Source organism: Phoca vitulina, unplaced genomic scaffold, assembly GCF_004348235.1.
Source record: "Phoca vitulina isolate PV1807 unplaced genomic scaffold, GSC_HSeal_1.0 scaffold10, whole genome shotgun sequence".
Classification (NCBI taxonomy): Eukaryota; Metazoa; Chordata; class Mammalia; order Carnivora; family Phocidae; genus Phoca; species Phoca vitulina.
The window spans coordinates 28,306,720-28,333,826 of NW_022589713.1; the positions used below are offsets into that span (position 1 = coordinate 28,306,720).

The 27,107-nt window shown below is 38.5% G+C and overlaps 1 protein-coding gene across 2 annotated transcripts in view; it reads right to left on the minus strand.

Moving 5' to 3' along the window:
* TBC1D5 (TBC1 domain family member 5) overlaps nt 1-21,346 on the minus strand; it is a 568,425-nt gene extending 547,079 nt beyond the window's left edge. The window contains exon 1 of one of the 2 annotated variants that reach the window (XM_032408767.1): nt 21,033-21,346. The gene's annotated coding sequence lies outside the window, so the exon portion shown is untranslated. The remainder of the gene's footprint in view (nt 1-21,032) is intronic. The other variant, XM_032408765.1, reaches the window with a different exon arrangement.
* Between the last annotated feature and the right edge of the window lie 5,761 nt (nt 21,347-27,107).

Genomic DNA, 27,107 nt, shown 5'->3' on the forward strand with positions numbered 1-27,107 from the left:
AAAGAAAGAAAGAAAGAAAGAAAGAAAGAAAGAAAGAAAGAAAGAAAGAAAGAAAGAAAGAAAAAGAAAGAAAGAAAGAAAGAAAAAGAAAATAGCACTACTAATAACATCTATCTCACATTCATTATCAGAATTACAGAATATACATTAAAATCAATGTGTCAAGTGGATCATATTCAAATGCAGGATTTTGGTATTTTAAAAGATATATTTACTAAAATTAAATGTCACACTGCAAATCTGTCACTCTTCAATATCAGAAACTACATTAGGGAATACAGGAAATTTTTTTTAAGTAAATTTCTACAGGAAATTGCTGCATCCCATAACATTTCAGTAACAACAATAACCTGGCTCCAGGAGAAAAAGGCACCCTTCCAGCACTCCAAACCATACTAGGACATGATTAGTGAGTGTATCCCATGACTGCTTCTAGAGAGCAGAGTCTGTGATTTATTCCTCTTTCTGACTCTAGGATTCTCAGAAAGAACAAATAACAGAGTATCCAAAGAGGAATATGTAATTTTAAAACAAAACAACACTTTGTCCATTTCTTTATTTTAAAAGTTATATGATTTACTTTGAATTTTCATATAACATAAAAGAAGGGTCTATCAAAGTGGAGCATGGATTGAGAAGCTTGGTACCAAGAGGCACTTAGATGAAGTAAATGACTAAGACATAAGGCCACCTTTGAAAAGTGTATGTCCATTACTCCTATATTGCCTGGACCAGTGTAATATTCTCTTAATAGGTCTCCCACCTCTAGATGACACCGTCCTGAACCCATCTTTCACACTTATGGGAAAAGTACAGCTACAACAAAGTTAATCGAGCCACTTCACTAGCCCTCCCCAACAGCTCCCTATCAGCTTGAGAATAAAAATAACCTGGCCTCTCCCTGGCTCCCTAGGCCCATTTTATGAGCCAAACTTCAAGCTCTAGCAACAGTGACTGAAATTTCTTGCATGAGCCTTAAGCTCTTTCAAGCTTTTGAGCCTTTGCTCAAGCGTCTCCGCCTTCCAGCAGCTTCCCTTCCACCTCCCTTTACCAGTTCTGACCAGTCCTTTAAAGACTCAACTCAAGTTTCCCAACTCCTGAGAACATTCCAAAATACAAGACTAGGTTAACAACTCCTCCTTTGAGTTTCTACAAAAAACACATCCCCTATGTCTAACTTATCAAACATTTTACTGAAATTTTAAAATTATCCTTTACAAAAAGTTTCTCAGGGGCGCCTGAGTGGCTCAGTTGGTTGGGCAACTGATTCTTGATTTCAGCTCAGGTCATGATCTCAGCATTGTGGGACTGAGCCCCGCGTCAGGCTCCACGCTCAGCATGGAGTCTGCTCAAGAGTCTCTCTCCCTCTCCATCCACCTCTCCCCCTCCACTTGCATGCACGCTTGCTCTCTCTAAAATGAAATCTTTTAAAAATAAATTTTAAAAAAGTTTCTTCCAGTAAACTATGAGAACCACAATACCAAGAACCAAGTGTTTTCCACTTTGTAGCTTATTTACCTAAATAGTGCCACTCAGTAAATGTTTTTACTGAACCAAAATACTAACCATAATACTGGTTTTGAAGGAATTCTTTCTTTCCATTGTGGAAAAAAAAAAGTAAAGAAAAAAAAGAAAAAAAAAACACTGAAAGGATTTTTTTGTTAGGTTTTTTTGTTGGTTGGTTGGTTTTTGTTGTTGTTTAGCTAAGTCTTCTTAATACCTAATACTACACAGGAGCACTGGGGTGTTGATGAATATCATACACTAACAACATAATAAAGGCTTTCAGATCCATTCCCCAGGTAAGCCTGTACTACTCTGTATCATAGGCAAACTGGTTTCCCTCTGGTTTCCAGGGAGATTTGGCCAGTGGGAAGTGACGAGTGATAGAAGGCAAAAGAGGAAGAAGCCAGAGTATTTCTCCTCCATTCTCCCCACTCCCTGACACATCCTTGGCAGAAGTTTTGTCTCTTCCATAACTCCAATTCCCTCCAGACAGTCCCACCCTCTGACGTACCAGCTCCTATCATGAAGCCCCAGCTATGGCTCTAGCTCCCCCACACAGCTTTGGCTTCCGAACTCTGACAACACCAGCTTTTCTCACCTCCCCCCCCCCCGAGCCCTGCTGGTATCAGAGGCGCTCTGGGTATTATTAATATCTGGTTTGTCTCACAGTCCGAATAGGCTTCTCAGCATTACCTGTACAACCAGTTCCTGTATTAATTTTCCTCTGTTGAAAGACACTATGGTTACTATTTTCTGGATTAATCCTGACTGGTTCTGTTTTTAAATGTCATTTAAAATAAAATGTATCAAATATCAATACCTCAGCATACTAGAGCATAAAAACTTTAATCTTGAAGAAAACTTATTACACAAAATTATTATTCTGAATACAAGGTGGGGTGTCGGGCAAAAGGGAACCATGCATTAAATTCATAAAGTAAAAATAAAGAATGTAACATTTTATTCATATCAAAGTGTTCCTCACTGGAATGAAGTCTTCCCTCTCTCAGCTGCAATGTTTGCCTGAATTAAGTCAATCACTTATAATAAAAATGTCACTTTTTAAAAACTTATTTGGTAGAGGAGAAAATTGGAAGGATTATGGGAGTTGGAGTCACTGCAGGCCAAGACATCTGTTCGGAGGGAAAAAAATGTTAAAGACCTCCTGTCAGTGACTTATTCAAATCCACAAAATTCAGTCCTTTTTCAAGACAAATCCAACTAATCAGTTAAAAGATATACCTTTAACCATTAATCTTATCTCATAAATTGTTTAAAAGATCATAAAATGTTAAAGTGAAAAGAATTGCTTTAAATATAAATAATAAGAGCACAAGTTGTAAAGGGTTCAATGTTAACAATTGATTTTTACAGGACCTCTCAACTCCCCTTTCATATAATTACTACATGAAATTCCCTAAGTAGAACTAGTCTAATAAAATAATTCAGTAACCATTCACCATCTATAAAACATTTCAGGAAATGAAACACTCCTAAAGCACAGAAAACATTATTTAGTTTCATTTTGTGAATATTTCTTAATCATTGAAATCGTTCTATATCGCCATAGAAAAATATTAGACAATAATCCCCAAACTAAAGCAAAAAATCAATTTAAGATTACAGACTTTGGAAGAATGAGATATGTGAAGGAAAAAGAACCTGACATTAACAACAACAAGCATTTCCTGAGCAATCACACACTACCAGTCATTTTACATAACTCACCTAACCTTACAAGGCAGTGTCACAGTGAGGAAATGGAAACCCAAAAAGGTTACATAATTTTTCCAAGCAACTTAACCAGCAACTAGTAGAAGTAAAATTTGAATTCAGTCTTATCTGGCTCTAGAGTCTGATTCTCCCTTGCTTTCTCTGGAACAATATTCCCTGTGGGTGACTTCAAGCTAAAAACAAACCAAAGAATTATTTAAAAAAAAAAAAGGATAAAATGACATGACAATCTCTAGCCAATATTTTAAATCATATTTAATATTATCAAACTCTCACACATTTTTAACATAAATAATGCTTGTGTAACTAAAAAGAGCATCAACTATGTGTCAAGATCTGCAAATAACAGATAAAAACCTACCTAGAAAAGTTCATAATTACCAATTAATTTCTCACTGATACAAAGGCTCAAAAATGAGATCAGCCTCCCCAAGCTACCAGCCAACTTATTCCCCTCATTTTGTACATTACTTATCATCATATGCTGATAGAATAGCCTTGTGAGATCATCTTGATTAATTATTCCTCCTAGTTGTCTGATTAATGTCTGAAAATTTCACGAAATCCGAGTTATTATCCTAGCCCCTTTGTGCGAACTTTGACATTTGCTTTCTAGTTACTATGCAGTCACCTATATCCTCTATGTTGATATTATTCCTTTCTAAAAAATACCTATTCCACTGAGAGAATACAGTTTACATCACAACTCAGTACATGTATACATGTTATACAACTGAAAGAAAAATTTAATAACCACATTTACACTCACTGTATACAATGCACCTGATATTTGCTAATTTGTTTTAATGCTAGAAGCAACCCACTAAACTGATCTCACAAATCACCAACATGCTATTAGAACGCCACTCTAGAACCCAACCCCATTAAGAAAGTGCTGACATGACAATAGCATTTTTCCTTCCTGTTTCTTTCCAAACTGAAGGAGAAAAAAGTCAGTGAGAAAAGAAAAATAAAGATAAAAGGTACTACATGCCTCCAAAAGTTTTTCCTGAAGTATGATTCTTGGGAATTATTTTTACAACATACTTATATTTTATCATTACGGTAAAATATACATAACATGAAATTTACCATTTTAGCCATTTTTAATTGTAAAATCCGGTGGCGTTAAGTACATTCACAATGATACCACCATCACCATTATCCATTTTCAGAACTTTTGCATCATCCCAAATAGAAGCTCTGTACCAATTAAACAATAACTCCCTGCTCCCCCTCCCCCAGCCCCTGGTAAACTCTAATTTTTATAATAAGATTTTATAAACATATACAAAAGAAGTGAAAATAAAATCACCAACCCCTATAGACACATGACCCAGACTCAAATTACCAGATTTTGCTATAATGATTTACCTGTCCCAAACCTCCTGCCATTTTACCCCTACTTACTTAGAAAATATAAAAAACACAGATTCTTTCTTATATAACCACAATGTCATCATCACAGCTAACAATATTAACAAGAATTCCTCATTATCATCAAACTTTGAAATTTTATTAATATAATTAACCTAAAAATATTTGTTTTCACCAAACTTTTCATTGATCCTCTCAATACTGTAATGATTTCTGAATAATTTCATGTGTAACTTTAATAAAAGATAATTATGATTCAAGACCAAAAATACCACAATGTTTCAAATGAAAGCTTTCTGAGCAATTCTACAGAGAGACTATGGTTTTCCACTAAAAACACAGAATATTATTTAGTATCTCATAAATGGAATGTTTTCTTAGCAAAACACCACAAAAGCAACCTAGTGAAATCTGATACCATCATTATTTATTTTATATAAGCAATCATTACTAACTAGAAAAGCCTACATTTGTCTAGTGTTATTTTTTAATGGACTACTAGATGAACTTAAAAAAAAAAAAACAAAAACCTAGATTACTTTTCTTTAACCTATCGGTGTTCTTAATAGTGTTGTAAAATGTGAAGATATGATTGTACCTACAAACCTCTTCAGTTCTGCAAAAAAGTCAAACTAGAGCACTGAAAAGATATATGAATAAATCCTGGCTTAAAAACTATAGTAACAATTTCTATTCCTATGAGGAATGACTTTGATTCACAGAGAGTCTGATATCATGAAAGAACACTCATTTTCAAAATTTAAAAGACTGGAAGAGATGAAAGACAAAACAGGGGCTCATTCAAATTTAACCTATAATTTTTCACATAGTACAACCACTAGTTAAAAAGAAATTATCAGCCTGTAGAATATAAACAACCAAAGCTCAAAATATGAACTACAAAGTCAAATGTAAACAAGAAAAAAAATATCTACATGAGTTTCATACACTGTCTTCTCTAATCCTATGTATTTTTACTAATGCAAAATATATCAGCTTAGAAAGTATAATCTTAAGGTTCTTTAAAGTTTGTGATTACAAGGGATTACCTCCAAGATCAAAAGCAGCACTGGAGGAATACCAATATCACATGATCTAACTGCACAAAAATTTGCTGCTACTCAATTTCTGCATCACATGAGTGTCTAATATAAATCAAGAAAATTGAAACACTTACATGTTTAATAGGAAGCATTTGTGCTTCTATTTAAAGTTGTGTCACTATCTTTACCCAAATCATTTTCAAAGTATTTGACTGGCGATCCTAGAAGTTCTTGAAAGACAAGAAATGCCTAATTTGGTTTTAGTCATTGTCTTTTTAACTTGAATAAACTCAAAAGCTACAAATATAGCATATTACTATAACCAACATTCTAAAAATGTCAAGTTCCAAAAATAAAAACTCCTGAATTGTCTTCATTATGTAATTTTTAAAGTTTGCTATAAGGATGGTTTAAAAATGCTATCAGCTAATATGCTCTATGTAATTATCACTACTCAATGTCTAAATGTTGAATAAAGAGTAAAAAATAAAATAATTTGCAAGGTGTACAAGTAATCCCACATCATAAAAGATTCTATATCACATCTTGACTACAAACTACAAAAAGAGGAAAAAAAGGTGGCGCCTGGGTGGCTCAGTCGTTAAGCGTCTGCCTTCGGCTCAGGTCATGATCCCGGAGTCCTGGGATCGAGCCCCGCATCGGGCTCCCTGCTCGGCAGGAAGCCTGCTTCTCCCTCTCCCACTCCCCCTGCTTGTGTTCTCTCTCTCGCTGTGTATCTCTCTCTGTCAAATAAATAAACAAAATCTTTAAAAAAAAAGGAAAAAAAAAAAAAAGAAGAAAAAAAAAAAAAAGAGGAAAAAAAAAGAGAAAGGAAAACCTAAGTCTAAATATTTTATAGAAGTCAAGATTCTCAATTCAAATAGCAATAATTAGAGTGATCTGATGGCTCTTACTCTAAATTACTGGAGGCCAATGAATTTATTTAACTTCTGAAAAGTACAGTATAAAGTTTTAAGCACATTCTTTATAAACATTTTATGGACTGAATTACTAAAATATTCAGGTTTACCATAAATTAACTACCATCAAGAACTTCAACCTCAGGAGAGAGAAATATACATATATACACACATATACATACACATACACACACACACACACAGACTCAGATATAAATATATATTATGTGTATGAGTAGCAATCTTTTTAATTTTCTAAAGAAAGTCACTGATTTCATCTTGCCCTGTTAACTGCCATGAAGAATGTGAAGCTGCCTAATTTGTAGGCAGCATACACAACTGATCTGGTATGTATGCTGGTGCAAAATTAATCACCAAATCAGTAAGTGAAGCCACATTCTGACAATTTCTGAACTTCAAAAAATATTTATTATCATCAGTGTCCATGACTCTCCAACACTAAAAGTATGATTAACTCTTTTGTATCACTTGTACAGTAAACAATTTCAAATTCCTTGCCAGATTCAATTCACTCATCTGTGTTACTCATTAGTAACAATTAGTTGAGAACTCAGTAAGAGCCCCAGGACTGTACTTACAAACACTACTCTATTCCTCACTATACACCTGCAAAGTATCCCTATTTTACAAATGAGAAAACTAAGTATCAGAAGGTTTAAGTCACATCATCACGACTGAATTACTAAATGGCAAAACCAGATTCTAATCCAAGTCCATCTAACTAACTTTTAAGGTCTGTTTGCTCTTCCCACCACTGTAGACTCGCATTTATGCTAACCTTGTTCACGGGTTTAAAAAAAAAAAAATCTCCCACTCTTTTTTTTTCTCCAGAAATTTGTATTTAGGACTAGGAGAGGAGAATAAAGTCATTTACATGAATTATTTTTGCAAATATCAAGACACAATTTTCTCCAAATTCTTCTTGGTTTGACTTATATCATTTCAAATAGGAATATTAAAAATTGCATCACTGGTTCAGCAAGATTAAAGGCATGCATTAATTACCACAAAAGACTTCTTTCAACAATACTGAAGATTCTAAATAGATCAAAGATCCAAAAGTTGGAATATATTGGTAAAAGTATTGCCAAACAGTAGCTCTGTTTACCAAGTGTAAACATAACAACTTTCTAAGAATAGAACAACTAAGTGAAGCTCAAAATTGCTTAGTTATGTTAAAAGTCTTCATTCTAAATACTAGGATCAACCAGAAAAATAAATCTATACATTTTCTTCACAGAGACTATTTCCATCTGAAAATGTCATTATTCCACCCTTCTTCTTGAAAGTTATTTTCATTGGTTATAGAATACTATGTTGGCAACTTTTCCCCAGCACAATGAGATATTATCCCACTGTTTTCTGGCTTCCATTTCTGTCCTGAGCAGTCAGCTGTCAGTGTAACTGCTATAGCTACTTTAAAGGTAATCCATCTTTTGTTTTCTGCCAACTACTAAAATATTGTTTCTGGTGTTCTCCATGTTACTATGATGTGTCTAGATGTGTATTTAAAATTCTCAGAACTTCTTAAATTCGTGGACTGGTGTTTTTCTCAGCTCTGAAAAATGCTCAGCCATTCTCTCTTCAATCACTGCTTCCCTTCCTATTATTTCTCCCTTCTACAATTAGGAAACTAATAAAATACTGTTAGGTTTTCTCATTCTATGTCCTATATATTGTAATCTTTCTTTTCACCCATTTCTTTGTTTTTCTGTTATACATTCTCAACAATTTATGTCCAGTTCATTGGTTCCCTTTAGTTGTATTTAATCTACTGCTAACCACATCCACTGAGTTTTGTGGGTTTGTTGTTGTTTTTTTTTTTTAAGATTTTACTTATCTCTTTGAGATAGAGAAAGAAAGAAAATGCACACAAGCAATGGGGTGGGGAGGAGCAGAGCAAGAGGGACAAGCAGACTCCACACTGAGCACAGAACCCAACATGGGGCACAATCTCACAACCCTGATCATGACTTGGGCCAAAATCAAAAATTGGATACTTACCTAACTCAGCCATCCAGGCATCCCTCTATTGAGTTTTTCATTGTAACTACTGTATTTTTTATTTCTATAAGTTTTGTTCAGGTCTTTTTCAAATCTCACAAGTTTCCTGTTGCCTGCAGATATGTTCCACCTTTTTATAAACATAATAAACAGTTGTTTTATCATCTCTGTCTGATAATTCCAAAATCTGAAGTTTTTGTGGGTTCATTTCTGTAAATTGTTTCTGCTGCTTCTTACTCATGGTACCTTGTTTCCTTGTTTGCTTGGCTATATTTTATTGTGAGATAATTCTTTGGAAAATTGTTTATGGGAATTTCCTAGGACCGAAGATAAAAATGTATGCAACCTGAGAGGACTTTCATTTGCTTCTGCCTGGCACCTAGAACCACCTTTAAATTCACAATCTGAGGTTCTTTCAGACCAGGTGACACTGAATTTGAGCTGCAAATCAAGGAGGAAGGCTTATGGTTATAACTCCTTAGGAACAGGTATTTTTTCAAGCCCAAAGCAAACATTTTTACAGCCTCCTGTGAGTAAGAACATGAGAAGGGTTTTAATCTTGGTTTAACCATACTCTATGACCATAGCTTTTTTGGAGTCCAGTTTTATAGGGAAGGAATATCCTATTAGACTCCCCTCCCTGAGCATATATGGGCTTTAATTTCTACACCCTGTGCTTTGTGAGACCCTCAAAACTAAAGTAAAAGTTCCCTAGAATGTGGCAAATATCCTCAGAGGAAAAGCAGTTTTAATATTCTGTTTACTTCTCAAAATTCCTGCTTTCATGTAGATTTTAACCTGGTAATTTCTCACTATCATGTCTGTTCCTAAGGAAAGAAAAAATTCTAGCATTTCTAAATCTTATCAGGGAATTACTTTATCTATATAATATAGCTGACCATATTACCTTGTTTTCAATTTTAATAGGTTTCATATTTTTATATTTCAATCACTAAAAGTTTTGTGGGTAAGTGTAACACTGATGTAACAATTACTCTTTATTAAGCTTGATTCACTGGTATAATCTAGGACAGAATTTTGCCAAATCCCAAAACTGATCAATTCCATTATATTATAAGACCATTAAGAGATGGATAAGAGGGCGCCTGGGTGGCTCAGTTGGTTAAGCGACTGCCTCCGGCTCAGGTCATGATCCTGGAGTCCTGGGATCGAGTCCCACATCGGGCTCCCAGCTCAGCGGCGAGCCTGCTTCTCCCTCTGACCTTCTCCCCTCTCATGCTGTTTCTCTCTCTCTCGCTCTCTAATACATAAATAAATAAAATCTTTAAAAAAAAAAAAAAAGAGATGGATAAGATTCTGAAATTCATTCCCTAAATAGACATCTGTATAACTGCTATGGAATTCATTAGTCTATTGATTTTTTTTCTCCACCAGCAACATGTGTAATGAAGCTACTGGAAGATTAGCCAAAGTGGTAAAAAGATGACAAATAAGGACCTGAGTTTAATCTTGTTTCTGCCAAGAAACAGAATAGTAAAGACAAAAACAAATATTGGAACTACATACAAATTTAAAAATTCTTTGTAAGAATTTTAAAAATGTATAAGCAAAATTAAAAGACAAATTGAAAATACCTGCAATATATATATAATAGGCAAAGAGTTAAAATCTATAATATGCAAAGAGCTCTTGAAAATCAACAACAAAAACCCAAAAAGGCATTAAAAAAATAAGATAAAAGCAATCTATCAATCTGTGCCAAGACGTTAACCAAAAGCAATGATTTATAATAGTTTCCGGTAGCAAGTTATGGGCAAATATAATTTACACCCTGCACTAAAGTTAGGGTATAAATTAACACTATCTATTAGGCCGTTTGGCAATAAGAATCAAAATCTAAATCATGCATTTCCTTCATACAATAACCCCATTTCTTAAACACACACACACACCACAATAACCCCATTTCTAATAATATACTTGAGTAATAACATCACTGCATGAAGACTTACAAAAAACAAAAATTAAAAAACAACACAAAACTGATTAAAATTAGGAGTTTACATACACAATTAAAACTAAAAAATTCTGGAACTATGTGAATAACAGAAAAAATATATAGTAATTAAAAAGGGTAGGAATTGAAGTTACTTTTTAAAATTTCACTTTGTTTCGTTTTTTTTTTTTTTTAAAGATTTTATTTATTTATTTGACAGAGAGACACGGTGAGAGAGGGTACACAAGCAGAGGGAGTGGGAGAAGGAGAAGTAGGCTTCCCGCAGAGCAGGGAGCCCGATGCGGGGCTTGATCCCAGGACCCTGGGACCATGACCTGAGCCGAAGGCAGACGCTTAACAACTAAGCCACCCAGGCGCCCCGGATTTTTCTTTAATTAGTGATATACTATCATGATTCTTGGGAGGTTAAAAGTAAAGATAGGATTTAACTCATCCAACAATTTTTTTTTAAAGATTTTATTTATTTGTCAGAGAGAGAGCGCGCAAGCGAGAGAGCACAAGCAGGGGGAGGAGGAGAGGCAGAGGTAGAAGCAGAATCCCCGCTGAGCCGGGAGCCCGATGTGGGACTCAATCCCAGGACCCCGAGATCATGGCCCCTGAGCCAAAGGCAGATGCTTAACCACCTGAGCCACCCAGGTGTCCCTCATCCAACAATTTTTGTAGTTTGATTTTTTGTTTGTTTTTTAGGTCTGTATAATAGATGAAACATAGTCACAAATTCTTTGTTACTTTCTTCATCAGGAGATGGAGTTTAATTCTCCTCCCATTGAATCTGGGCTATTTAACCAATAAAAGACAGCAGTTTTACCAATAACATATAGCAGAAGTAATGTTCATCAGATTCTCTGTTTCCACTTCCTACCTCTTAGAATGCTTGTTCTTGAGACATTCACGCTCAGAACCCACCACTCATACCCAGGCCACATGGAGAAGCCTCATGCAAGTGCTCTGGTCAACAGCCCTAATTTAGCTCCCAGACAGCAGCCAGCATCAACTGCCAGCCACATGAGTGAGCCATGCTGGAAGTAGAAACTCTAACCTCCAGTGAGCCTACACCAAATGAAACAGAGATAAACTAACCCTACTGAATCCTATACAAATTATAAAGTCATGAGTAAATAAATATTACTGTTGTCTTAAGGTACTAAGTTTTGGAGTGGTTTATCACACAGCAGTTAATAACTGGAACAGTCTCTTATTTACTGCTATATATTCAGCACTTAAAACAGTACATTGTATGGGACACCTACTTTTAATAGTTCACAGCTTCAGGAGTATAAGTAAAGATGGCATACATGGTTTTGGCATTCACAGAGCAGTCAAAAGTGGGACAGAGATCGTTAGGTAAAAAGACAATTATAATACATAATAAATGTTATGTTGTAGTACAGGGAGGGTATCTGGCCAAATAGGAAAGGACAACACAGACTTAGTGGTATAAGAAGATCCCTAGAGCAGTGACATTACAGCTAAGAACTCACAAGAGTTACTAAAATCAAGAGACAGAAAGACTATTCCAGGCTTCAGGCAAGCAAAATCCTAAATAGTTCCAAAAACTCAAAAGATTTCAGTACTTTATAATGACATCATAGGGGAGGCAGAAGGAGACACAAGACTGAGCAATAAATGATGGAAAAGTACTGAAAGGTTTTAAGCTATAGAGTAAGAGAATCAGCTGAGAGCTTAGAAAGATCACCTGGCTCCAGGGACACCAGTCAGAAAACCCTACAGAGACAAAGGCAAGAGATGACGATCTAGAAATGATATACCAGAGTAGGAGTATTGGGCATAAAGACAATGGATTCAAGACTTAAAATCCATTGAGATTGATGCCGTTACATGAGGATTTGGGGAATAAAAGGGGTCTATCGGGGTTCTGGCTTCAACAATCAGAAAGAAGGTGGAGTCATCCACTGAGATAATTCACTTGGGAAGGGGAATAGGTTTTGTAAGAGAAGATGGTAAATTCAGTTGCAGACTTTATGAACATGAGCTGTCTGTGGGCCATCAAAAGTGGAGTTATCCAACAAGCAATCAGATACACAGGTCTAAAGCTCACAGAAGAAATCAAGATTGGAGATCTAAACTACAGACTCTTCAGGACCTTTTTTTTTCTCTTTATAACATTAATCTCTATCTCCCCAGCCTTCAGATATTACTCTACAATTCTCTCACAATTTGTCTTTATAGTCTCTTGCTCTCATTTTGTTAATGCTTCCAAAACAGTGGTTTTACATTATGAGGAAACTCAAGTTAATCAATGTTTTGCCACACCCTTTGTAAGGCAGGATGCGTGAGGGCCCCTGGTGAGGGCATTATGCAGGTAGTTTTAGTGACAAAAAGAGGAAGGAAATTAGGGGTACTGATCAGGACTACTTTGCAGCCTTGGGGGAAAGCATCTGTACTCCTGATCCAAGTAGAAAGGAGGTAGTGGAGCTATTCTCTGAAAGAGAAAATGAAGTGTATCTGGAGAATAAATAGGAAGCCATAAAATCATTTAAAGGGCAAAGAAGTACAAAAGGATAACCAAAGAGTAGAAGGGGGGCAGAGAAAAAAGAGATACATCCAGGCACTTCCCCATCCCTACCTTTCCTTCTCCGTCCTATCTTCACTGCTTCCTGGTCTATCATTTCCCAATGGCTTCCATTACCCTCAGTTCTGACAATTACGTAATTTGGCTTGGAGAACTTTAAGTAAACCATAGCAAGGCCACAGCTCGAAAAAGAAAACTCACCATAAAAAGTAGAAAAATTATACTACCTGACCAGAGAAAGAAAATCATGATACCTGATACTGCAAATAAACAAACCCAATGTTGCACAGTTTGATCTCTGTAGTCTATCAGTATTCCCTTTTAATTTCTGCCCAATCACATAGAAAGAAATCTTCAAGCTCTAAGGAGATGAAAATGTAAAACCTCAGAATAATTACTTGGGCAGTGGAGCTAGACAGCCACAATTATAAAGGAAGCTGCAGGCACTTTAACTTAAAGTACCAGAGCGTTGTGTATTACCACGAGTATTTTGACATAAAAGGAGAATCACAAAACTTCTAAGCCAGAAGGGTCCTTAGAGATTATCAGTTCCGGCTGCTATAACAAAGTGCCATATACTGGAAGGCTTATAAACAACAGAAATTGATTTCTCGCAGTTCTGGGGGCTAAACTCTGAGATCAGGGTGCCAGCAAGGTCAAGTTCTGGTTGAAGGCCCTTGTCCAGGTTGGAAACTGCTGACTTCTCATTGTATCTTCACATGCCAGAGAGAGGAAGCAAACTCTCTCTTGACTCTCATAACAGCACTAATCCCATTCATGAGGGCTGCACCCTCATCACCTCGTCTAATCGTCTAATCGTAATTACTTCCCAAAAGTCTCACCACCTAATACCATCACATGGGAGAGTGAGGGAGCAGGGTTTCAACATACAAATTTTGGGGCGACACATTCAGTCCATAAGAGTGATCACTTGAAGTGGTTTTCCAAATATGTTTAAATCCTCCTGAGAACTGGGTATATTAATTCACAGTGACACCATATCAAAACATATTTCAAGTCAATGAAATTAAGAAAATCGTTCCAACACAGCTTCCATAAATGAAAATTAATCATGAAAAAAAAAAAACCTCTACAAAAATGGCTGGTTTCAGATGGTATGCTTATCTACTTGGAAAATGTAAGAGAATCAACTGAAAACCAGTTATAATAGATTCAGAAAGTGACTGATTACAAAATACACACACACACACACACACACACACAAAATCAATGGCTCTTCTATTGACCAGCAATAGTCAGGTAGAAAAAATACACATACACACACACACATACACACACAGAAAAATCTCATTCCCACCAATAAAAAATAAAACACAGTGGGACTGAATAGAAGACAAAATGATAAAACTTCTGATATCCATAGAGAAAGAATAAATCATTCAGTAGTACAGAGAAACTAATCAAAAGCTTAAAAATTTAGTATCCTCTGCTTCACACTACACAACTAAACATGTTCTGGAATAATGTAAACTCATAATTTTAAACTGAAACTATAAAAATAGTTTAAAATATAAATTAATAGCTATATAAACAAAAGGTAGGAAAAGCCTACAAGACTCATAAAGGAAGAACAAGATTTAACTACAGAAATGTTAAAGTCTATAAGAAGGCAGAAGAGGAGGAGGTGTAAAGTCAAGTATGCCCAAATAAAGCCCAAATAAAATAAAGATGATAATACCCAATCACAGCAAGTACGGGGCCTCTCAGCTTTGTAGTTAAGGGTAAAGTGGACAATTTGGTCATGTGTTTCAAAACTGTTAAACATGGGCATATCTTTTAACCTACTAATAATTCCACTCACAACAATTTTTCCTAAGTAAATAATGCATAGGCACAAAGGAATATTAGCTACAATAATGTTCAGTGTAGTACTGCTTGTCATATAAGGATTGAAAGGAATCTAGGTGTCCAAGAATGGAGGACTACTAATAGTACCTTCATACAATGAAACAGTCATAGAGCCACTAAGAAGTGTGTGGGAGAGTAACATCATTAGTAATATAAAATATTAAATGAAAAACAAACACAAGTAACAAAATAGCATAAATCCACTTTTAGTTTAAAAAACAGCTGTATCTGCACATACATGTTTATCCATATAGATCTACAATACAAATACACACACACAACACAGGTAAAAAGGTTAAAATTAACTCCTGAACTATTAAGAGTAACAAAGATTGGAGAGGGGAGACAATTTATCCCAAGCCTCCCTATGCTATACATATCTACCTATCAAAACGAGCATTCTTACTACAAGACTCCTGGACTTCATGAAGAAAAAGAAGTCTAGTTTAATCAATGCAGTAGACAGAGAAACAGTGGTACCATGTAGCCATCTCCTATCAACTCCACCTTTTCCCAACCCCCACCAAGGATCCAGGGCAATCAATACACCATCTCACCCCAGGGTTGCAAGAGATGTAATGTTAGTAATTTTTCTTGGATTCCTACAAGGTATCTACTGGAATACCTCCAAAGGTACATATTCTGGGAAACCTAAAGGGGTCAATTCTGATCCCCACTAATTACCAGCAAACAGAATACACCCATCTACAGCCAGGACCTGTAACTTAGGCTCAGTCTTCTTGCAGTGCTAGACCACTCCAACTCCATCAGATGGCAGGTGCATCTCATCTCCCCCAAGGTGGTTATATGAGAAGTGGGGGCTTACTTCTCACTGATTAATTATTCTGAAGATCCATTATTTAGAAGTAGAGACCCAAATTGCTTTTAGTTCAACCTTTTTATCTTACTTAGATGTTCAGTAACAGTAAGAAATCTTCGTTGCTAACCAACATTTGCAACTTGGTTTTCTAAACTAGTACTTGCAGTACAAATCTGACTTTTCTTTTAGCCTCTCTCAAGACAATATAACCCCCTAAGAGAACTGAAGAAATTCCCAATAGTGCAGACTATTATTTTTGACCATTCATTTGTTTTTATAACATTTTCACAACAGGCATTACCTTTTGTAATAAAAAATTTTTTTAAAAATTTCTAATGGCAGGCTATCATACTGTAATTATCCAACCTAAGATATTTATGCACAGCAACATTTTCTTTAGATATACCATAACTAGTCTGTCATAAGTTATCATACAAAATTAAATCCAATCATTTTTTTTAAAGATTTTATTTATTCATTTGAGACACAGAGATACAGAGAGAGAGAGAGCATGAGCGGGGGGGAGACAGAGGGAGAGGGAGAAGCAGGCTCCCTGCTGAGCCAGGAGCCCGACGTGGGGCTCGATCCCAGGACCCTGGAATCATGACCCGAGCCGAAGGCAGACGCTTAACCATCTGAGCCACCCAGGCACCCCTAAATCCAATCATTTTATAAAAAGTAAACCATTCTTCTAAATGTAGACTTCATGATCCATAAAAAAGTAAATGTAAGCATTCTTGTCAACACGAATTTATAAAAACTTGTCAACATCTATAATGCCTATTTCAAATCTCTTAAGTCTATTTTGTCTCAAAAAAGTAATCCAATAATCACCTTCCCTAGGCAACTGAGTTAAGAAAAATAATAAATCTGCAATTACTAAATATTTTCATGGAGTCAGTCAGAGACACCACATGTAGCACAAAACAATGACTGAATGATATTATCTTTAGATGTTTTTCATCCAAACTAGTGGACATTTAATGAGCATCTACTGCATGCCAGGTTCCATGACAGGTGCTAAAAATAGAAAATGTTAACACACAAATCCTATACTCCAGTTCTTTTTCTAATCAAAGAGACAGGTACTATGATAAATTATAAAATATATATAGAGAGAGATCCCAACCCCTCATGTCCAATTCCAAAAATCAAAAAAACTCTGAAAACTAAAATTGTTTTCTAAGCTGTCAACAAAACACAGCCTAAACTAACATGAGGCTTTTTATGGTCTTTTTTATTCTACTTAGTGTGAACATGTATAAATTTGCTGGGAAATTAATGTGTACAACTATGGGGTGATTGTTGCTATCCACGGGAGGTTTCATGATATATAGCATATGCACCATATTAATTTTCTAAATTCCAAAAATTTTACTTCTGAGACACATATGCCACCGTGGGTTTTAGATAAGGGGCTGCAGATCAGGTCTGGAGTATGCAAGGACAGATGGATTATTTCAAGGAGCAAAGGAGTCTGCTGAGGGAGGTAAAAGTTATAGTCAGAAAAACCTTCAGAAATAAGGTTACCTTGTTCTAGGCTTCACAACACTACACTAGAAAATTTTAAACCAATCCTTTCATACCACCACCAAAACCATCTTTTATTATTTCTACAGCCTTCCTTCCTTGTTTTGAAAGATCTGAACAGCCAAACCATATTTATTCATATTTAATTCCCTAAAGGGATAAAAGCATTACTATACCAATTTTGTATTTAATCCAAAAAGTACAAACTTTGTTTTGCTGGCCAATACAGCTTCATACCAAATAAATGTACAATTCCCATTAAGTTCATTCAAATACAGTCAGTCTTGATTATGTGGCTATGATCAGCCACACTGTAGATTATCCATAGTAAAACATAGTACCTAACACTTACATAGTAAAACAGTACCTAACACGCATTGCATCAGACACCAAGCATTACATATGTATATATACTATACTTATACATATATACACACACATATATACTCATTTAATCCTCAAAACAATTTTCTGAGGTACTTATTACTATTATCCTCACTTTAAAGTTGAGAAAAGTGAGGCACTATGAGGCTAAGTAACTGACCAGCATAACATTACAACAGACATCAAAACAGAGTATGAACTTTGAGAAAACATTTACAACAGGGATTTATTGTTATACTGACTTACTTCCCAAATTATTATCCCAGTTAATGAAGAATTAATGCTACTGGAATCAGCCCATAGGCCCTCTCCTCTCACTTCCCCTCCCACAACTGCCCACAGCCACAAAATCTCATTTCTCAAGTTCCACTACACACACTATAACATTAATGCCATTCTAATCATCTGTCCACGTTAAGAGAACAGTCTTAGACCAAGTGTATAAGCACAGTCCTCAGACTGGTGCTGATATAAAAGCGGTCAGAGACAAAACAACACTGAAGTTGTCCCTATTACTTTTCCAGTGTTAAAATATGATAACAATGACTCATGCTTAGATTGTTATTGCCCTTACTGGCCAAATAAAAAGTCAGTGACCCATCAATCCCCCCCAAAAAATCCTAAATGTCAGGATAACAAATACAGGATAAATCTACTATGTATGCGTAGAGGGGGAAAGGGGATGGAAGGTGGAAGAGAAGCACAGGCAAAAAAATGAAGAACGAAAACTTGCAGGGTCAAAAGGAAGCAGACACTACTTTCACATTTAACACTGACTTACAGACTTGAAAGAGAATGGTCTGGCCGACAGGTGCAAACAAAATAAAGCTTTGCAAATTTCAATATCTTATTCAGAAAAGATGACAAGCATTGAGGCAAGTTTTCATTATACGATGGGGGAAATTTTTTTAAAAGATGACAAGTTTGGATTTTAAAATGAAAGAAAAGCTCGTAATTTTCAACAATACTAGGGAAAGGGGATTTTAAAATGTATCATTAATTAATTTTCTTCCATAAAAGCTACATTCAGAAGATTGTTAAAGCATGGCCTGTAGAGTCAGCCAGCTAGAGTGCCAGCTCTGTGTTAGCATAGGACTTTTACCCTCTCTCTGCTTCAGTTTCCTTAAAGATTGTTGTGAGCATCACATGAGTTAAGACACATAAAGTGCTTAGAACAGGGTCTGGCACTTCGTGCTTCAAAAGCACTGTCATATATACTATTTAAGAACATGAAAAAACAATGATAAAGGAACAGAATGAAGACTATAACAATTACAGTGCTAAAAATAATTGATGTTACACTTCAATAAAGTTTTTAAAAAGTTAGGTACAACCATTTTTATAGACATAAAGTATGAGGTTAAGTATGACACTTTTCAATTTACATTTTCTTAATTAGATTAGGAAAAAACCTGAATCCATGTAGGATAACCTCAGCAGGTGGAGACCCTAAATTCTTGACAAGTTTGCTTCCAAGGCTCAGGAATGCATTGCTCAACTGAGGCTGCATCTGAGAGAAAAAGCAAACACTCAATACTGTCACCAATAAAAGAAAATTTCATCCCAGCAATGGATTCAGAGACACAGGATTCATAGTCTGTAAGTTGATAAAACCCAACTACCCATAGCTGAGTCCTTCAGCTAGAAATACACCAAGCTTCCATGGAAAATTCACAGGCCAGGTGATGTATGCACCGCAGCATGCACACCTGGTACCTGCACTCCTCCAGTTGGGGCAACTCACCCCAATACTACTATCCCCTTCCCTGGTATCCCTACATAGCCTGTTCACTCTTCATAAAGTATCACCCTAAGGGGAACTTTCTCAGTTCATCCTGTCTTTTCCCCCTTCTCTCAAAACCACCTCTACACTCAGGATGAATTAAGGCTCTTATTCACTTACACCTCATTTTATTTCTTAGCACACACATTATCCACATCCTTGCTACTCAAGAATTGTTCCTTGTCCAGCAGCACCTAGGAGCTTTTAAGAAATGCAGAATATCAAAATGCATCACAGATCTACTAAATCAGAATTTGCATTTTTAAACCAGAGCCCCAAGGGATTCCTATGCACATTAAAGTTTGAGAAGCACTGCTTTAACTCTATCGCAGATAGTTGTAAAAATTTTAAATGCTCAAGTTTACATTTGAATTTAGCGATATAGTATGAAAATTCCAAGATGTGTAATCAGAAAAGCTCATTAAGAAAAATGACCAACATATAAATGAATTTAAGTGTTCAAAGGTTTATTTTCAACAATGCCTACATTTACTACTTCCTGCTTTAAGTCAGTATTTTGTGCAAGAGCACACTAATAATATACAGTTTCCCTGTACTATATTTTGTTGTACAAAGAGTACAAATAATGACTGGTTCTAGAAATCTCCACGCAATCAGGCCCAAAGCTGTGCAACCTGTACGCTACAAGCTCGGGATTTAGTCCAATTCGGAGTTGACAAATAGAACTCATTCCCGAAAACTATTATTCAGGAAAAAATCTTTAGGATGTGAACTTTAAATCATATTCCTGAAACTAAAACTAGTTAATGGCTGGTATTGAACAAACTCTAGGTCATTTGTAGAATCAAAAATTGTTTAGGAGGTTTGTGTTCGTTTTTCCAGGAAAAGCAGGGAAGAGGGGGAATCAACTTTCACAAAGTTTTTCTCATCCTTAAAGGCCTCAACTTGCATGTTCTTACAGGTGAATAAACTTAAGTCGTACTAAAACAGGGCCACGTTTCTCTCCTCAAAGCTGAAAGGCTTCTCTAGTCTAAAGGCTGCATTTTAAAAGGTTTGGAGATTCCGGGCCCGTTTCGCTTCCGGCCTCCGAAGGAAGCGTGCTGCCCAGGGCTGATATGAACAGGGAAATTTACCAAGTAGGAAGTTGAGCCACAGTCCAACCACCAGGCTCTACCCTCTTGCAGCAGTTGGCCTTGCAGCCTATACCCCAACCTCCCGAGGCAGGGAAGGCAGGCGGACTGGGGGGAAGCAGCCCCCTCGCCCTACCCGCCCTGCAGCTAGAGGAGCCTCCCTCCCGCCACCCAGCCCCCACGATGATCCGGGAAGCGCACAAACGGGGGCGCTGCGACTACCCGTTCGCGGCGACAGCAGCAACAGCAGCAGCACCCTCAGGCCCTCCCGTGAGGCGGCGGCAGCTGCAGCAGCGGCGCTGGGGGAGGCGGGAGTGGTCCTGAGAGGCAGAGCGGGAGGCCGGGGCGGGAGCGACTGCATGTGGGGCTGCACTGGAGGGAGGCGGAGGCGCTCAGGGGGCTCGGCTTTTTTACGATTATCATCAGCATCTTGTTTTACCTGTGGCGCAGAAGTGCTCCCCAGCTCCTATTCCCTGAATCCTCCTCCTCCCCTCCTCTTTCTCTCTCTCTCCCTCAGTCTCTGCCAGGCGCTCGTGGAACCGGCCGGGCCCGGCCCGACCAGAAAGAGAACAGGGCGGGAGGGGGCGGCGGCGGCGGTGACCAGCGACCACGTGACCACGCTCGCGCCGTAACGGCAGCCGCCTCCTGCCGCGCGCCCTCCCCGCGCTCCACCTCTAATAACCCCGCGGCTCGAACGCCCAGGACGCTCGTGCGCAGGCGCGCGCCCGGCCTGGAGGCTGCGCGACCGCGCAGCACGCTCGCTCTCGGGGCCCAGTCTGTGGGGCCATGCGAGGCGCGACGTGGGGAGTGAGTCGCAGGCCAAACCCTCTGCTGAGCCGGCCGACTACCAGGGCGCATGCGCGGGAGGGCTCTGTCCCCCCCCCCCCCCCAAACTTTCTCTTTATTCTCTCTCATGCCCCCAGCAGCACGCAGCTGTAGCCTTAGGAACCTGCCACCTGGACTTCACCACTCACACCCACCACCACCTTCCCAGGGTGAGACTGAGAGTAAGAGAGATGTCAGCCTCTGAGAAACTCCTAATAGGCTGGTCCTCCTCCCTCAGAATTTACATTTCCTAGTTGCGTGTAAATGGCCTTCCGTTGGACGTTTTTCCACAGCTGAGTAGACTCCTATTCATGCTTCAGGACCCAGCCAGTCACTTACTCTGAAGCATACTCTGCTTTGGGGAAGTCATTAACATTTTGTGGAGATCTACTTTGTTATAACCTATATAAATCTTTTTTTTTTTCTTTTTTTTTTTTACAAATCACAATACTAGGCTCGGATTTTATCTCTGCTCGTAAAACCTAGGACAGTATGTGTCTTCAGCATTGTGGTATCTCAGTAAAATTCTGATGACTGTCAGAACACAGGCAATGCCTAAACTCTGTCTTTGTCCTCCACCTCTACTTATGATTTAAAATTCCCTTTACCCTAGCACACGGAATGCTGGTGTTTGTTTCTCAAATATGAAAGCCTTTGAATGGGAATGCTAATTAGAGTGGCAAATGCTTCACCTAGTAAAAAAGATTTATGGTCTTTTATTAGCCTATCTTCGCAAAGAGCTCCAAAAGAAACTGATACTGTTGAGTCCGGAAGAAGGAAACCAAGGCAGAGAAAGGTCAAATTTTCAAAGGTTAGCTAGCTTCCATGGAGGGTCTCTGTGTGGGAGACCTTTGTTCACAAACACCCCCCTTCACATAGGGATTCCCTATCTTTCTATTTGTTTCTATATTTCTCTTTGTTGCAGGAGCTGGACAGGTTAAGTTAATGCCTCTCACCAGGTCTAATCAGGGCACATAATTAAAATGTAAAAACCTACTAAATGGCATTTCTGGCTAAGTCCTGTCATCATTACCGTTGAATAAGGTGAATACCGAGATGATGTTCAAGAAACGTAACTAGCAACAAAATTCCAGAAAATGTTGGGATGAATGTTAATCAAGAAACATTATTAACAAGGGCTTGTGAGAAACTAGGAAAATCACAACCCTCAAGCCTCCAATCTGATAGGTCTGAAATGTTGATGGACTTTTTTATGCATTTACCAATATATACACACGTACAGTGATCCCACCTGATAGTTGCAGCTACCACCTAGGATATGCTAGTAGCACCCCATTCTAAATATATCCAGTCCAAGGTTCAGACTCTATGAGAAGCTATTTTGGTGGCCTATGATGAACCCCAATATCCATGGCCTTGTGTAATACTCTCCCCTTGAATGTGGGCTGGACTTGTCACTGCTTTAAACAATCGAATGTGGTAACAACGACTGCCAGTTCCAGGCTGAGGCCTTAAGAAGACTTTGCAGTGACAACATTGAAATTTACTGGAACCTGTACTCATGGAAAATAATGATTAAGAAATCCCCCCCACCTGTTTGTGTTCTGGGACATGGCTTACCACAAAGAACCACCCTTCCCCATATGACTTAGACGAGACTCTTTGTCCACTCTTTCTCAAAAGACTAGCAGATGACTTCTTATTTACCTGTGACAAGACCAAAACCAGATCTTTCCCTTTTTGCTTGAACCTGTTGACAAGGTCAGGCACAAACCCTTCAACCTCCTTGTTGAGATTAGGACTGTTTGTTACCTTGAAATCAGCTAGACACAGAGATAAACATGCCCTGGCCAACTAAGACATCTCCTAATTACAAAACAATTCCAACTGATGCAGGGTCCAAGGACCTGGCGGGGTTCCCGCAGGACCAGCCAAGAGGGTCCTTGTCTTTGCACAAGATAGAAATCAAATGCAAGGCTCAGACCTTTGGAGATCACTCTCCTCTGAGCCTGCTGGCGTTAAATAAACCTCCTATCCTCCAAGATCTCTGAGGGCCGCTTGGTTCTTCTGTCGGGCAATCCAGTCCAGGTTCTGTAACAGATTCAATGAGTCATCCGTAAAATCACACATGCTTACAAAGCTTTGGTTAGACACAATCAAGGAGCTGTTCTACACCCAGGTCGAGATGAAGCAGCACTTCGCCAGCATGTGTGGAACAAGAACCCAAGAAGCAGAGGAAGCCATGAGGTAGTAAGCTGTTCAGAAAGTAGCCAACGATCATGGCATGGCTTTGGACTTCTGTAGCAAATGGAAATATGGGGGTCAATCCAGTTATATCTAAACCACCAAGGGTCAGATGAACTCCTAGAAGCACATGACTTACTCCAATTTGTAAAGACACAGGAAAGAGTTCACATTGTTTCAAAGTTTGCTCTATTAGGGGGCTGTGATTTTTAACCTGTAATAAAATTCTTCAGTTCAATCCTTAAAAAAAAAAAAAGAAGAAGAAGAAGAAGAAGAACTCAAATGCAAGCCAAGAGGAGAGTTTATTGAAGACATAGAGAGAGTGCAGACAGAGCATCTGGGAGACTCAGAGAGAAAGAAGAATGAGTCTCATCTTTACTTGGGGTCTGTTGTTTTTATTGAGGACTGTAGCCTCTTGCACATGCCTTCTCAGACACCCAGGAACAAAGATGTGTGTTTAAGTGTTTTCCATAAGTCATTTATGCCCTGGAGCCGGGGTCTTGGGAAAATGTTCATGAAAACCCCACCTGGTCACTCCTTAGATGTTATCTATTGTGCTGGAAGACTCCAAAGAAATCATTAACTCCTTGACATTTGCAAGGAAGACATACATTATCTGTACTATAAGGCATGTGTAGGGTGATGGTGTAGGTCCTAGTAAGAAAAGAGGAAGCAAAAAAGCCATCTTTCATGGGGTTCCTTCAGTTTCCCTATCTCACGACTATAAGTCATCCCACTGATAACCTGTCTACTCCTTCCTGTAAAAGTACAAGGCAAAGCCTTGTGGAAACACTGTGATCTTCAAATCTGGGTACTCTTTCCATTGCAGTAGTCTGCATAAAATCTATTTCCTTGTTCATTCAGTTTTGTTTTTGACAACAGCTTCTGTTTTTGCCCTTTGGAGGAAGCACCATGTAAGAAATCTAACTACTCCAAGACTACCATGCTGTCAGAAGTCTAACCTAGCCATTTCAAGAGGCCAAATAGAGGAAAACTGAGGACCTGGGCTAACAGCCCCCGCTGTGCTTCCATTGGACACAACACAATCAACCACACGTGTGAGTGAGCCATCTTGGAAGTGGATTCTCCAGCCCCATCAGGTTGCCCCAGCTGATGCCACATGGAACAGAGACGAGCTATTCTCCACCATGCCCAAATTGTAGAATTGTGGGCAAATAAATAAAAGTGTTGTTTAAACCACTCAGTTTTGTGGTAGTTTGTTAGGTAGCAATAATAACCAGAATAGACCTATGTATCCAACTGTCTGCTAGAGATGTGTCCCAAGTGTCCCCACAGGCACCCCAAACCCAACCTGCTCAAACTGAATTTTGCAAATCTCCTCCAAACCTGTCTCTTCTTCTATGTCCTCTATCTTCTGTTGGTAGTGCATTCATCCCCCAAGGCTCCCAACAGAAAACCTGGGAGCTTTGCCTGACTCCTCTATATCCTACAGCATTCAGTCACCAAGTAATGGGCTTTCTTCTCCAGCTCCACCCACATCTCACCTCAGATCCTTCTCATCTCTCTCCTGAACTACCGAGTACTGAGAATTAGTCAGGTTTTTCCATGTTGCAAGGAAGAGTCATACACGTACCCAGATTACCTTAGAGGTTTATTGTCAGGCAGGGAGTGAAGAGACGTGGAAAACCAGCCCAGTCATCTCCCATCACCTGTGTTGGGTGGTTTCAGGCTGGGAGGCCCAGCTGGCCTTTTGGAAAACCACAGAATGACCCCATCCTTGAGGCCACAACAGTAGCTCTAGGGATTCAGCTTCTCTCTAGCGTCTCACATCCTTAATCTACAAAAGAAAACCTGAGGGGTCTGTTAGTCCCCAACTGCTACAGAGTACCCTGACAGGGCTGAGACTGGCCTGCAATCTAATCTAGGAAAAAGAAACTAAAGTAATAAAGCTGATGATTAATAACTCCATAAAGCATAAACATTGTATGAAAATTCATTTTGAGTTATGCTACTTATAATACAATTCATATTTTAAGGTAGAAACATTAAATTTGAATCAACATCAGCATTCTTAGAAAAATAGCAATTAAGACACTTAATTTTGCTGCTACCTGGTTCTCTGCCTTGGCATCTATGTGCATTCTCTGTCTCAGGACATGACAGAAAGTGAAGTGCATACGTGCGCACACATGCACACACACATACACACACACACAAATGCAGACGTTCTCTAGGAAAGGTAGAAGCCTTCTCCTAGGCCTCTGCCACTGGGGACACTCAGCCTGGACCCTTTTGGCCAGGGCAACACCCACATCCCCTCTCCTGGCTCTTTTCTCTTCCACTACACTCAACACACCTAGGTAAATAGGTCACATTCAGATCCTGAAATTGCCATAGGGACCTAGACTAACATAATAACAAGATGTACATTCTGCAATGTGGCACTGAGAAGGTATGGTAAGCATGGGCTGTGTGTGGAGCTGGCATTAGGAATCATCTCCTCCCTTAGTAAGTACCTGGTGTAGCATCCAGGGAAATACCTGCTCAGATCTCCTGCTGTAAGGAGCACAGTTGACTTTCAGCCTCAGCTGTGGCCTTGCCAGATCCACCACTGTGTTTATGCTGAGATCATATTTCCCCTGGGCTGCTCCTAGTCAGTGATTGAGCACAGCAGGGGTATTAGTGTAGGCCCATTGTTGAGGGATGCAGTATTCCTCTAACGGGCAGCTTTGGCTCAAAGATTCCCCATTGGCCTGGTCAAAACTTTCTTATAACTGCTTGCAGTCTTAGGATCTTCTTGATCAATATTCTTTCCTTCCCCCTTAGCTTTTACAGTTGTCAGACGTGCATTGTTGTCTGGTCTCTCCCTAGTCCAGCTTTCACTTCCTTCCCTTTATCCTTCACTAGTATTTTCTCAGTAAAACTTGTGTGCATACAATCCCATCATGGCGTCTGCTCCTATGAGGACCAAAATTGAAACCTACCCCCATTCTGGGACTTTCTCTGTCCCATCCTCAGACTAGAGCTACAGGGTACAGTTATGATTAATATCAAGAAATCTAAATTTTTTAATTCTTTTGTGTTTGGGGTTTTGAAAAACTTTTCATCTAGAGCCATCCATTAAATGCAGCTAACCCCAGGTAGAAATAACAATAAGCTAAAGCCTTTCACTCTTAAGAAAATAAGATAGTTTGAGTTATTTTGACTGTAAAGATAATTAAGATTATAATAAAGATTGTGAGGCTAATAATAAAAGTTATTAAAAGTTTTATGGGATAGCAAGGGCCATTTGGCTCCTCCCCTCCCCATCCTGTGTTCCTGTAACAGATAGTTTGGGAGCTGTTTGTTCCAGCGCATAATCATATCTCCCACAAGACTCAATCACCTCTCCCTTTCCCCACCTCCAAACTTAATCAAGAACCTGAAACAAAGGTTTCTTCTTTCTGGGAGAATTGAGAATTCTGATTAAAGCAACATGGCTAGAAGAGTGTGGCTAGAACTGGAACAGCCCCATGGAGTAGGC